The sequence below is a fragment of the Topomyia yanbarensis genome, chromosome 3 (assembly GCF_030247195.1).
Source record: "Topomyia yanbarensis strain Yona2022 chromosome 3, ASM3024719v1, whole genome shotgun sequence".
NCBI lineage: Eukaryota > Metazoa > Arthropoda > Insecta > Diptera > Culicidae > Topomyia > Topomyia yanbarensis.
In genome coordinates this window covers 98,334,137-98,346,427 of record NC_080672.1, presented here as the reverse complement: position 1 = coordinate 98,346,427, position 12,291 = coordinate 98,334,137, and the positions used below count along the sequence as shown (strand labels likewise).

At 39.2% G+C, this 12,291-nt stretch overlaps 1 protein-coding gene across 6 annotated transcripts in view; it reads right to left on the bottom strand.

Moving 5' to 3' along the window:
- Positions 1-12,291, bottom strand: part of LOC131694211 (5-hydroxytryptamine receptor-like) — a 572,517-nt gene that overhangs the window by 545,839 nt on the left and 14,387 nt on the right. For all 6 annotated transcript variants that reach the window (XM_058982716.1, XM_058982714.1, XM_058982718.1 and 3 more), the window contains exon 2: positions 4,868-5,986. The gene's annotated coding sequence lies outside the window, so the exon portion shown is untranslated. The remainder of the gene's footprint in view (positions 1-4,867; positions 5,987-12,291) is intronic.

Below are 12,291 nucleotides of genomic sequence, written 5' to 3'. Positions count from 1 at the left end.
TTCGATCCTAGGGGTAAACAAGGAAAACGTTTTACGTATCAATGTATCGGCTGGTATAAACAAAGTTTTATAATGATCTGTAGTATCAGATTAATCGTATAACAGATGTAAGGCGGGATTTGTACATCCACATTAGGAACGGCCTATTTTTTGTTCGACTGAATAACTCAATGGTAAGTTAACTTATTTTGATTGCGAATTTGGCGACGCCAAAAAGTAAAGTAATCCATTACAAGTAATGTCCTGGTATTACACACGTTTTCGATTATTATCATACGCAGGCATTGTAATTCTCTCTCACTCACGCGAGAAGAGGCTTATCCGATGTCCAACTTTTCCGAGATAAAGTCCACATAAAACAAGATAACGTTCACGAGAATTCACATTGTTACTTGTTTTTTTTCTGTAGCGCGTTATTAAAAATAATGACGTGCCAATTTAGAAGCGCTTCTATTTGACCGGTACAGTGCTTTCAAGGGGTTACAGCACTCTAGATTTTTTAAAACATTTAATTTTTATTTATTGGTTGAATTTTGTTTAGTGGTGCTTTAGGATGCTGAAAATGATATTCCAAAAAATGAATCGCGAAAACAATAAATAAATATTCAAATTTTTTCGCAACGCCTCTTATGTATACCTCGAGTATACTGAAAACGTTAATCGTGTTTTTCTCGAAATATTTTTTTTTTGATCTGGCCGGAAATGTAACTCGAACAAATGATTTTTGATCAGCCTAAAATTTTTACAGCATGTTCAAGATTACTTTCTCCAGCGATGTACGTGGGATTTAATTTTTTCATTGCATAATTTTTTAATAAGCAAATTTTGTGTCGATCAAAAATTACGGGACATAGAGTTCCGGCCGTGGACCCCTTCCAAAAAAACTCCCCGACGGGAAAGTGCTGCACAGCCGCCATCTTGTGACGAAATTACTCGAATAAATCATTATTTTTGCAATTAAGTAATGTTATATATCTCATTAACCCTCTGGAAGTCGCGCTTATGGCCCACTGAACGAGCAGCAGCTGATGCTTTAAGACGGGTTCGCTAGATTTTCAGAGCAGCGTGCACTGCCGGAAAGTTAAACAAGATCTCGATTCATCTCATTATTGCGTCAAGATAAATTCCCGAAATATGCCTATTTTTCGTGCTCTATAGTGGTGTAACCCCTCAATAATTAGTTCTGGAATCTTTTGACGGCATTTTTCTTCTGTGCCATCATTTGAATAAATTAGCTGGTTTTCTCTCGAATTTCCATGCGATGGAATAATAAGAGAGAGAATTAAAATTAAAACCTAACATGTTCGGGTACGAGTATAGCAAAGACAAAATGGCAAATCCACCGTCTTTGCAGTACATACTAAATTGTTCCAAAGAACGTTTATCTGTTTACCGTGATTTTATAATTTGTAAAACTTATAATATTAAGTTTATGTATCAGAGGATGTTTATGACCTCACCGAATAAAAATCTTCTTGTGTAAACCTTAAACCTATAGTTGATTTCGTGACGTGAGGATGTGCTTTTGTTTTCATTTCGATCCGAAAAAGGAATACGATCTACGTTTATCCCAAAAATCAACGTAAACTTCGTATTCTATACATATATTAATCAATTCACCTGTAAGTATTCATGCATACACTTCCAATCAAGTATACTTCCGTGATTTTTATTCTTAGTCCAATTAGGTGATTCAAATTTTCTGATAAACAGAAATATAGGATTTGATTCCTGATGAAATAAGTTTTTATGGATATTTAGTAATATTATATCAGACAATACTAATTATCCTCAACATATTCCATTTTCTTCTCAAAATTTATCAATTTCGAATGCTCTAGTAATGCTAACAATGTAAATACATAATAGTTTAATAGTTCCGCACTTTAGGTGTGAATTGCAATTCAGTCATGCTTGGGTCAGTAAGAGCCAAATATTTAACAATTTTTTGGCTATTCGCGACGTAGCGATACAAAAAAATATTTCGTTCTAATTCTAATATATTTTTTTTGAAAATCTACACTTGTACTGCATTACAACGATAGCATTAGTTAGACTAATAATATAGTGCAATAAAAGCAGAATGTTGAAAGTTGTTCTACGTGGCTTATGAACTGCTCTTGAATTTTAATTGCAAATGTGGGAAATCGTTCAACGTATCTTTGGTATGTGTGCAAAGAACTAGAATATTTGAGTGAAAATTCTGCTAAAAAATCGATGAAAAAATTAAACGAAAGCATTTAATCCCAAAAATGATAAAAAAATGTTAAGATTGTTTATTAACCAATTTATGTATGTGAAACTTCTTGTACCATTACCACTACCATGTATCATTAATACAGCCATTGCTAATTACGGCTCCTATGGGACATGCAACTCTAGATACATTAGCTCAACTATATATAACTTTCATACTCGGTCATACAAACAACGGGTTGTTAAGAACCGGCCACCATACCAGAATTTGCTTTTTTCCATATATATATATTTTGACAACATACCATTCAAGCACCATTTTAATTCTTTCCCATTTTAATTCTGTCGATCGATGAATTTTTTTTTTACACGATGGCTTCTGAAGAAAGCTTCGTTGACACTAAAGTAGCCTGACGCTTTATCTTATTGAGCTATCGTCGTAATATTATAGAACGTAGTTTTTTATATCATGTTAGTCTACAGGTTTTTGGAATCTTTGAAAATCCCTCGGAAATCCCCTGTTCGAAGATCGTGCAAGATGTTTTCATAAGGCGAACTTTTTTCTATATTTTCGTTGATATAAAAGTTCGCAAGCGATATTTTCTTCTTCCGATATTTGCTTGAACCGAATAATGTTCCCAAACATCGGCACTCTTGAAGTTCACTGACGTTTTTTTCCGTAGCGATACTTTATATCAGTGAACTTTTTATTAGAAAATCGGCGATGAAAAGATTCTGTTGTGAACATTGATATTTTGATATTTTCCCAACACTACCCTTTTGATAAAACACCTCATTCAAGAAAGTTATAATGAGGAATAATTTATCACACAAAAATCGCTTGTTTAAACTTGAGGAAACACCTTACTTGTTACTTGAAAATACGAAAATTTCATAGAGATTGACAGAGATTCCGACAGATACTACCAGATACCTAATACTTTGTTTTGCTGTTGATATTACGTGCAATGAATCCGTGCATTATCATTACGGTCTAAAATACTAACTGACGCAAAAATCTAGAATACGTATAATAAACATTGTTGCTGCTGACCCATTTATAACATCCTTTTATGGAACACAAGATTCATTGTTCATTTAAAATAAGCGTGAACACAAGTGGCCTTTTTTCTTGACCCCGAAACTGAGCCAATTTATTTCGCTCGTTGACGCGCAGAATCCCCTTCCTAGCTCCCATGCTCTTGAAACATTCGCTTTCGCCTGCTGTTTAAACGGTTTCCACGCAAAATAATAGACAAATAAACAAATGAATAACGGGTGTACGCTCAATTGTGATGTTGTATGTAAATTAATTATCGTCACAAGCGTATACCTAATTTTACTGAATATGTCAAGCCTGTCGACGAAATCTAAGATTTCGTTTTAAACTGGTAGGATTAAGTTATAATAAAACTATTAATACTTATAACACGAGTTTGCATATCAGGTGCCTCTGGTCATTATAAAACTCTCTATACGATGATACGTAAAAAGTTTTCCCAATTTGCTCCGAGGACCGAGTACTTTTAGTTTTGCAGGTAGTGTAACAATACTTTATAAACTCGTTCGCTTTACCAAGCAACTTGTATGAAATCTTCAGTAGAAAATAATATAAGCTTGAAATAAGCCACCACCATCCACACAACACAACGCAACAACCTGTGCAAATCAAATCAATCTCACTCGCAATGCCGCTTGTAAGACGAACACAACCCAAAGATCACACGCCAGTGAATACACGCCAGTGAAACCACGCCAGTGAATACACCACAGCGACTCTGGGGCGCGCGCGGTGGTGACTTTATCTGAGCGCGCCACAGAGAATTTCAAGAGCAAGAGAGCACGGTTATCTCGCACCCAACTACCTCAACACCATCGCACGCTTGAAATCGGTCTATACAGCTCCGAAAGAAAGAGCGTTCTGCTTTTTTCTGTGGTGTGTGATCATTGTATCCTCTGTGTAGGCATCACACTTACGCGCCAGTGCATCACTAGGGTGAAATGCCATCACTGCCAGCCTGTGCGGATGGTCGAAAACTGGTGGTGTGTCGAGAAGTGGTGCTGTAACCCTACTGAAGGAACTAACTACTAAGTAGTTGGATTATAGTGGGTGCAATGCACTTAAAACCCCCTCCCCAAAATAATACCGTAAGTTAGTGCCGGGGAGAAATCAGGCTTTGAGCATGAGTAGTTGTTTTAATGGGACGGATGGCAGCCCAAACCCGTTCCCTGAGATGTTGGGTTTTACGTTTTTTGTCATTTCCGACCACTGTGCCCTGGTGGCAGGTATCAAACTAATTTTCAATAATCCGTTATCACAATCCAAACGCTCGAGAAGGATGTCTGTGCTTTGTGGTTTTAGTCTGAGTGTTGGGAGGAGTTTCAATAGTTCGTACTACAGCCTGTTCAACTTTAATGGGAACAACGATACCGATTGTATTTGTTCAGTAAGCATTTAACAGTCTCTGATTTGACTATTTGTTCCAAACAAGTTATTCATAAATTGGTCTACATTACCTTGAATTATCTACTGCAAACAGCGTGACGAAACCAATTGACTCTGAGCTCGTCCCTGTCAGGTAAAACAGTATACATATGTACGGCTGAAAGGTGAGGCTTTGTAACAAGTAGCAAAGCGTGTAATTTTCCACTGTACAATTATCCTACTCACCTTCGAGGATTGTCCAGCGTAAAGGGAAATTCCTGCTGTACATGTAACTCGAATTCTCAACTGCGATGCAATCCTATCTAGTATCGCACTGATGTTCATAAACGAACATTTCCCCCACGCAGAAAAGTATCACGAATCACAACCCTGCTGCAGCTTCTTCACTTTGAAGTCCGACCCGATAGGTTTAAATATTCACACCTTGATTATCTGCCGGCACCGTCCACCAGCATCACGTAATTTCATTTGCATGCTACTGGCCCAGCCTCAAAACACTTAACCGCAACTGCCAACCATTGAGAACACCTGTTCCGCACTAAATGCAAATACCGGCACCCTATAATCGTCGAACCACCCGCGCCCGGAGAGTCGTAAATTATTTTCAATATTTTATTATATTCCGACACCACTCAGACGACCGCTGCTGGACCGGACCGCACTTTGCTTCTTCTGTATGTTTTTTTAGCAGAGCTCTTTTGCCCGCCGAACACGATGTTGGTTTTGCTACTTCTCACTTCTCCTCAGAAGTCACATGATTGCTTACAGCAAAAGTCCAAGATACCCTGTTTGTAATTTCGCCCGAACGTAATCTATTCCGGACCGCATTAATATTTAATAATAGCACTGACCACCTTTTGATTTCCTTCGGCCTTTTCAATTCGGCTCCTTCCTTTAATATTTAACGTTTCCCTTTGCTGTTTGGAAACCCCCGAGGGGGTGGAAGTGAGAATTGGTGGTCGGGCGTGTTCGCGTACAGACGAACGAAGGAGAGTGATTTTCGATCTTTGATAGAACGGTTTTTCTCTCGGCGGCTTGGCTGGCGAGCTCTTTCGCAGATTACCGGGACACTAATGTGTGCGGAGGTCTGCACGTGTTTGATTTTATTTTCCTCATAAATTTAGATGAAACAGCAACATTAAGAGAGAAAAAAAAACTACAACATCAACAACGACGTTCGGTTATTACTTTGCCCGTAAGGAAGTGCTCGTTTTATTTTGTTGATTGGTTTGCCGGTTGTGTTTTGTGATTTGTCGTCTAATTGGGTTGAACGAGTGGAAAGTTACGCTAATAGTCTGCTTTCGTCTGTTTCAATGTACATGCCACTTCTGGGTTTTGAAGCATCTGTAAGATGAAAAGAGATATGATTTATTAATATTATATACTGGAGCATGCTGTAATCTCAACTACGACTTTAGTAGAGATACATCGATGGCGAAAATTGTTTCATATTTTTATCAATTCAGGTGTTCAGGTCAATATTTCTACAATGCTTACTCTTGAGTAGGGTGTCCCTAAATAACATCATGTTAAAAAAGTCATCGGGCTCACTTCTTAAATGAAAGGACCACTTTCTTCCTCGGAGTGAATTGGCTAAAACGCTCCCTACTGGTGGCGAATTTTGATTTTTTGGAAAATGGGGCGATTTTGAGTAAAATTTCAAATTCATGTCCGTTGAAGTGCTCATGAACCGATTTAGATTTTTTTCAGCATTTTATTTTATTTTTCTATGCATTCGAATGGAGACGTTTGGTGTGTTAGTTTGTACAATTTTTGGATTATAAGAGTGCCAAATCAATTAAAACTGCAATTTTCGGTGTTTTTCATTAGTACTTCATCAAAACTGAGTAACTAAAAAAATTTTAAAGTATAGAAAACACTTTATATAGTTGGGCCGAACACAGGGGCGTAATTTTGTTCAAGAAATTGCATAGCTACCTTAAAGGGGGTATGAGTTATTTAAGTTTTGTTATATAAGCTTTTGATATTTTTAGCTATTCACCAAAAATAATACTGTTCCAAACATAAAACGACTCAAATTTGCTTAGACCACATTGTTTTTCGGAAACTAGAAAGAAAATGATGAATAGTGGCGTTCTCTGTTTGGCTTCAGTACATGGGCATGAAGGGATTAATTACTAATTTCTACTATTTTCCTCAAAACTTTATAAAAGTCATATATATATCTTGCCATGAACTTGTATATTTCTTTCTGGGTGTCATAAAGTTGTATTGTAAAGCGTAATAATTGGTCTTTCGATGTAAAGATGTTAATGATTCCTAAATGAAATTGACATCAAAAATACTTCAAAAATGCTCGAGAAAGTACGCAAAATTAATAGATTATCCCCGATTTACCGTAGAGCATAACTGAATTTTCGAAATGATTAACTCTTAGTTCAAATTTCTTTTAATAGTCCCGTAACTCGATACGCACTGGCCTATGGAACAAAGTTTTGTATGTGAAAAGCGGAAAATTATCTTTGTTTTAATATTTTGCTACGAGGATAATCTATTCCATTCTGATATTTATGAAAAGGGCCCATCGAAACATTCCAAAACATTGATACGGGTAATCACGAATTTTTTTTAAAAAAACCCTACCCGACCCCTACTCGGTGATGATAAAACCCGAACCCATTCCGACTCCTATTGGTTAAAAATCTGGTACCCGTCCATTTGTTTGTACCTATTTTAATAAGTTTGTGATAATTTTGATATCGTAGTGATGCCAGTTTATAGGAAAATTGCTGTGTTGTCGCACTCTTCAATCCGTAACTCCGGAACCGGAATTCCGATCGACACAAAATTCAATACCAGCCGAGGGGAAGATTGTACCTTTCATTTAGGACTGCAAATCGGTCCAGATATCTCTGAGAAAAATGAGTGACATTTTTGACACACGCAAAACTAACACACATACACAGCATAATCTCAATAATTGCGACATTACACTTTTTTACTTTTATTTATTTAATTATTGGAGCAGTTAAAAGCTTATTTGAGATGAACACACATTAACTCTTTCTCAAGTGGGCGCAAACCTCCTCGTCTTTTCGTACCAACAGTTATAACATAATCCAAATGATACACCATATTATTCTTAAAGTTAGACCAATAATACACTTAACCCATTCATGCCCATGTTGTATGTGGACAACAGCGTTTTTAAACAGCTATAACCTTTGATTGGGGCGTGATTTGCTCACAAAAACAAGTAAGGCTCATTAATGTAATTATTGCCTTTAATTTGAGTATTAACAGTTACAAGGATAAGCTCTAGAACAGAAGTAATTGTAATTAGTGTGATTGGATTCCGATGGAGCAGTGCTGCCAGGGACAGTTTACGTTGAAGACGGAAAATTTCATATATCTTCGCTATATGGCAATATTATTGCTAACTGATAGAACTTATCAACTGTCGTTGGCTACGTTTTCCACGTAATTGGACTATTGTAATTATTCTAGGACAATTGTATTGAGCATTGGAAGGTAAAAATAGCACTGCCAGAGAAGCACCTATCTTTATGAAAATAGGCATTTCGTGTTTCTTGACACCAGCGTTTTCAAGGAAAAACAGTTTTAACACAGGACAAGTTAAAATCAAAGGACGTGTAACATCGCGATGCTTCGGTTGAAACATTGCGCTGAGCACTAAACATTTCAAAACGAATTAGGAGTTTACAACATTGAGAAAGCCTTCACGCTCAAGCAATCTAGTTTGGGTGTATTCCTAGCTCCATTGAGGGTGCTTTTGACGATGTGTCCTTCCAATCTATTCTGAAAGCGATGTGCGGTCATGGGATATCTGCATGTATTTCGGTTGGATAAACGCAATGCTTAGTAACCGCATTCCTTGCTCATCACTGCGACAGGCTGATATACGGAAGTTGAGTATTAGCGGTTGTCCTCAGGGTGGCGTTCTGTCACCTTTGTTATGGAACTTGGTTGCCGATGGCTTGTAGAAGAAACTCAATGAGCTTGGATTTCCAACCTACCAATTACCAAATACTAATTACTGGACTTTGCATCGGAACAATCTTTGACTTAATGCAACAAGTATTAAGGTTGCACAGAGAATGCGCAAAATTCGCAAACGAAAAAAGCAGTTTTTTTTCCACACCGTATGTCAGATCTTCATAAAAATCAATCAGCAGTACTGTAACAACATTCTACACACGCTGATTGATTTTTATGAAGATCTGACATACGGTGTGGAAAAAAAACTGCTTTTTTCGTTTGCGAATTTTGCGCATTCTCTGTGCAACCTTAAGGGCTGTCGAACAGTGGTGTCGACAAGTTAAATTATCAGTTAACTCAAGCAAAACTTCAATGGTTCTTTTCACGAAGAAGCGAATAACAACCGGGGTTCGTCCCTTGCAGTTCTGTGATTCTGTCCTGCTGTGTACAGATCAAGTCAAATACGTTGGAGTTATATTGGATTCCAAATTGAATTGGTCTGCTCACATTGAGCGCAGTGTCAAGAAAGCTTGCATGGCCTTCGGGCAGTACAGACGAACATTTGGAAAGACCTGGGGCAGAGGCGGGCCCAGGAAAAAAATTCGGGAGGGGTCTGAAACCTCGATTTTAAAATGAACATTGTACAATTCGTAATACATAATAACCTTATTTAATGATTATCAGTTTAGTTGGTCAAATTTGGTTTGGAGTGACTTTGAGTTTAAAACTAATATAAAATTGAAACTAACTCAAAATTGAAACTAACTCAACAAATAAAAAAATGTCGGAGGAGGTCCGGACCCCCAGGACCCTCCCCCTGGATCCGCCACTGACCTGGGGTCTCAAACCTAAATACATCTATTGGATTTACATGACAATTGTAAGTCCAATACGGATGCCTTGTGTGGTGGCAGTCCAGTCAAAGCTAACCTATCTGCAAAGAATGGCGCTCATGGCGTTGACTGGTGCTTTCACCACGACTCCGATTGCTGCTCTTGAGGTAGTTCTAAATATCAAACCATTACACATACACCTCAAACAAGAAGCACTATCACGTGCATACAGACTGCAGGTTACTGGGCTTTGTAACAGTAACCATGTTGATCTTGCTACCAGTCATACGCGATTGTGGTCACAAATGGTTACATGGGGTGAAGATATTCTTGCTCCCAGCAATATTACACTTACATCCTGTTTTCTTTACAGGACATTCCATGTGAAGATTCCCTCTCGAAAGGAGTGGTTGTCTGGCCATATAGAAAGACAACCACAAACGCAAGTAGTCTGTTACACTGACGGTTCTCTGATGGAAGGACGTGCTGGTGCTGGTGTCTACTGTCGTGAAATGAGATTGGAACAATCTCACTCGCTAGGTAGATACATACTGTACTGTATTCCAAGCAGAAATCTTTACGATTATGTGCGGGGTACTATCGACCCTTCAACTAAGTCAGACTGCAATCCAGGCTCTTAGCTCAGACAAATCACGGTCCAAACTAGTGATCGCGTGCCAAACACAAATCGAAGAACTAAGCATTGTCAACACTATCTACCTTGTCTGGGTGCCCGGGCATTCTGGTACTACTCGAAATGAATGGGCTGACGAATTGGCCAGGGCAGGATCAGCGTGGTCCCGAGCCCGCCCTGCCAATTTCGACAAGTTGGATAAGGGAAAAATACGGTCCTGGGCTTCGTCCGAGCACCGCAATTATTGGAGAAATCTACAAACGTGTCGCCAAACAAAGACGTTCCTAGAACGACCGTGCCCAGTAAAATCTCCTACATTTTTCGAAGCTCCACTGCAGAATGCTGACCAGGGCTTTAACCGGCAACTGCAAACTCAATTATCACATGGCAACTATTCAGCGCGCTGAGTTTTTTCATGTGATCTTTGTGAATCCGACTACGGAACCTCACATCATCTGATATGCAGCTGTCTAGCAGTAGCGCAATTGCGATTTCGAGTAATCGGCCGTCCTTACATAGACGACACCATGTTTGGACGACTGAAACTCAGAGACATGCTAAAGTTTCTTATCCAATGTGATAAATAGCTTTAGGCTTACTCGCAGGTGAGTTGAACTACTTGTGTGATTACCTTACCTGCTATTTGTTTTTGATTTTGTGCTGTTATTCAGAGGCAGTCAGGGGCCGCTGAATAAGTTCACCTGTTTCAAAGAACTGTGTAGAGAAGTAGACGCTAACCTTTAGGGATGGCCAAAATCAAGGGTCCAACGACGCCAGCTGAAATGTGTGCTGACAAATCGAAAATTATTGTGAAGGGTCTTTTCCCGAAGCACGACCCAACCACCTGGCCACCTACACCGTACGTCGATGCAGACGTAATGCTGGTGACCGGACGGTTTCCCCAACGTGGCACTGAAAATCGCGATCCTGGCGTTTCCGAACATGTTAAGGATAGTCCTATAGAAATGCTTGGACGATGGCTACTTCCCGGATAGATGGAAGATCCAGAAGCTGGTGTTGCTGCCAACACCAGAGAAACCACCAGAAGATCCAGCATTGTATCGGCCTATATGCCTGCTTGATACTCTTGGTGAACTTCTGGAAATCCTCAACAGCCTAACGAACTACGCTGAAAGTGAGAACGAACTATTTTAGAGGTAGTTCGGGTTCCGGAAAGAATCTCGGCGGTGGACGCCATCAGCGCAATCATCACGAGCGCGTAGAAAGCTTCGAAGCAAAAGAGAAGAGGTAATCACTACTGCGCCGTGGTAACGATCGACGTGAATAACGCGTTCAACAGTGCCAGTTGTGCCGTAGTGCTGCACAGAATGCGGGTCCCGGACTATCTGTGCAAGATTCTGAAAAATTGCTTTTAGAACCGTATGCTGCTCTATGATACGAACATGAGGCAGAGGTCGATTGGGGCCACGAGCATGCCAGGGCTCCATACTCGGCCCAACGCTCTGCAATATAATGTACAACGGAGTGTACATTATATTCCTGCCCAGAGGAGTCGAGATCTTCGGTTCTTTAACTGGTGGTATATCAGGCTTTATCTTAGTTCAAATGCTAAAAAATTTCACATTTTTTTCGAAGCTTCGTAGGGCAATTGATCTTTAATTTATTCAACAAAGAACAATACTGCCATGGCGAAAAAACTGAACGCTGTACTCTGTGGCAAATCCGTCTCCGAGATGGCTATAAATGTAACCAAGTATTCTGAGCAAGTAAACAACCTAACAGTAGCCTCAAACAGCAGAACCGGTCAGCAGAACCCTGGTCCGTTAGTTGTACGGCAAGGATGTGCCTGAATCAACGATGAAACGTAAATTCCAAGGCTCGAATTTTACTAGACTACGCGGTTTCTAATAGATTAGAGTATGCTTTCACGGATAAATTATCGAAAAAATATATTTTAGCTAGGGAATTGTTCATGCGGTATGAAAATCAGGATTTTTGTACCGGATAAGAGTAAGAATTCGGGAATATATGGAAAAGGTGTGTCTCAACAAACAAATTTTACTCTTCATTAAGTCCCACGATGATCAATTTACGTTATGGCCAGATCTTGCCAGCAGCCATAACTGCAAGGACTTGCTTCAACGGTAGAACGACAATGAGGTCCAGCTCAGTCGGGTGAAACAACCACTACCAACACTACAGGGCTCATCTAGGCTGTCCGGAGAAAAAATATTGATATTGAAGGACAGTTTCCATAGATG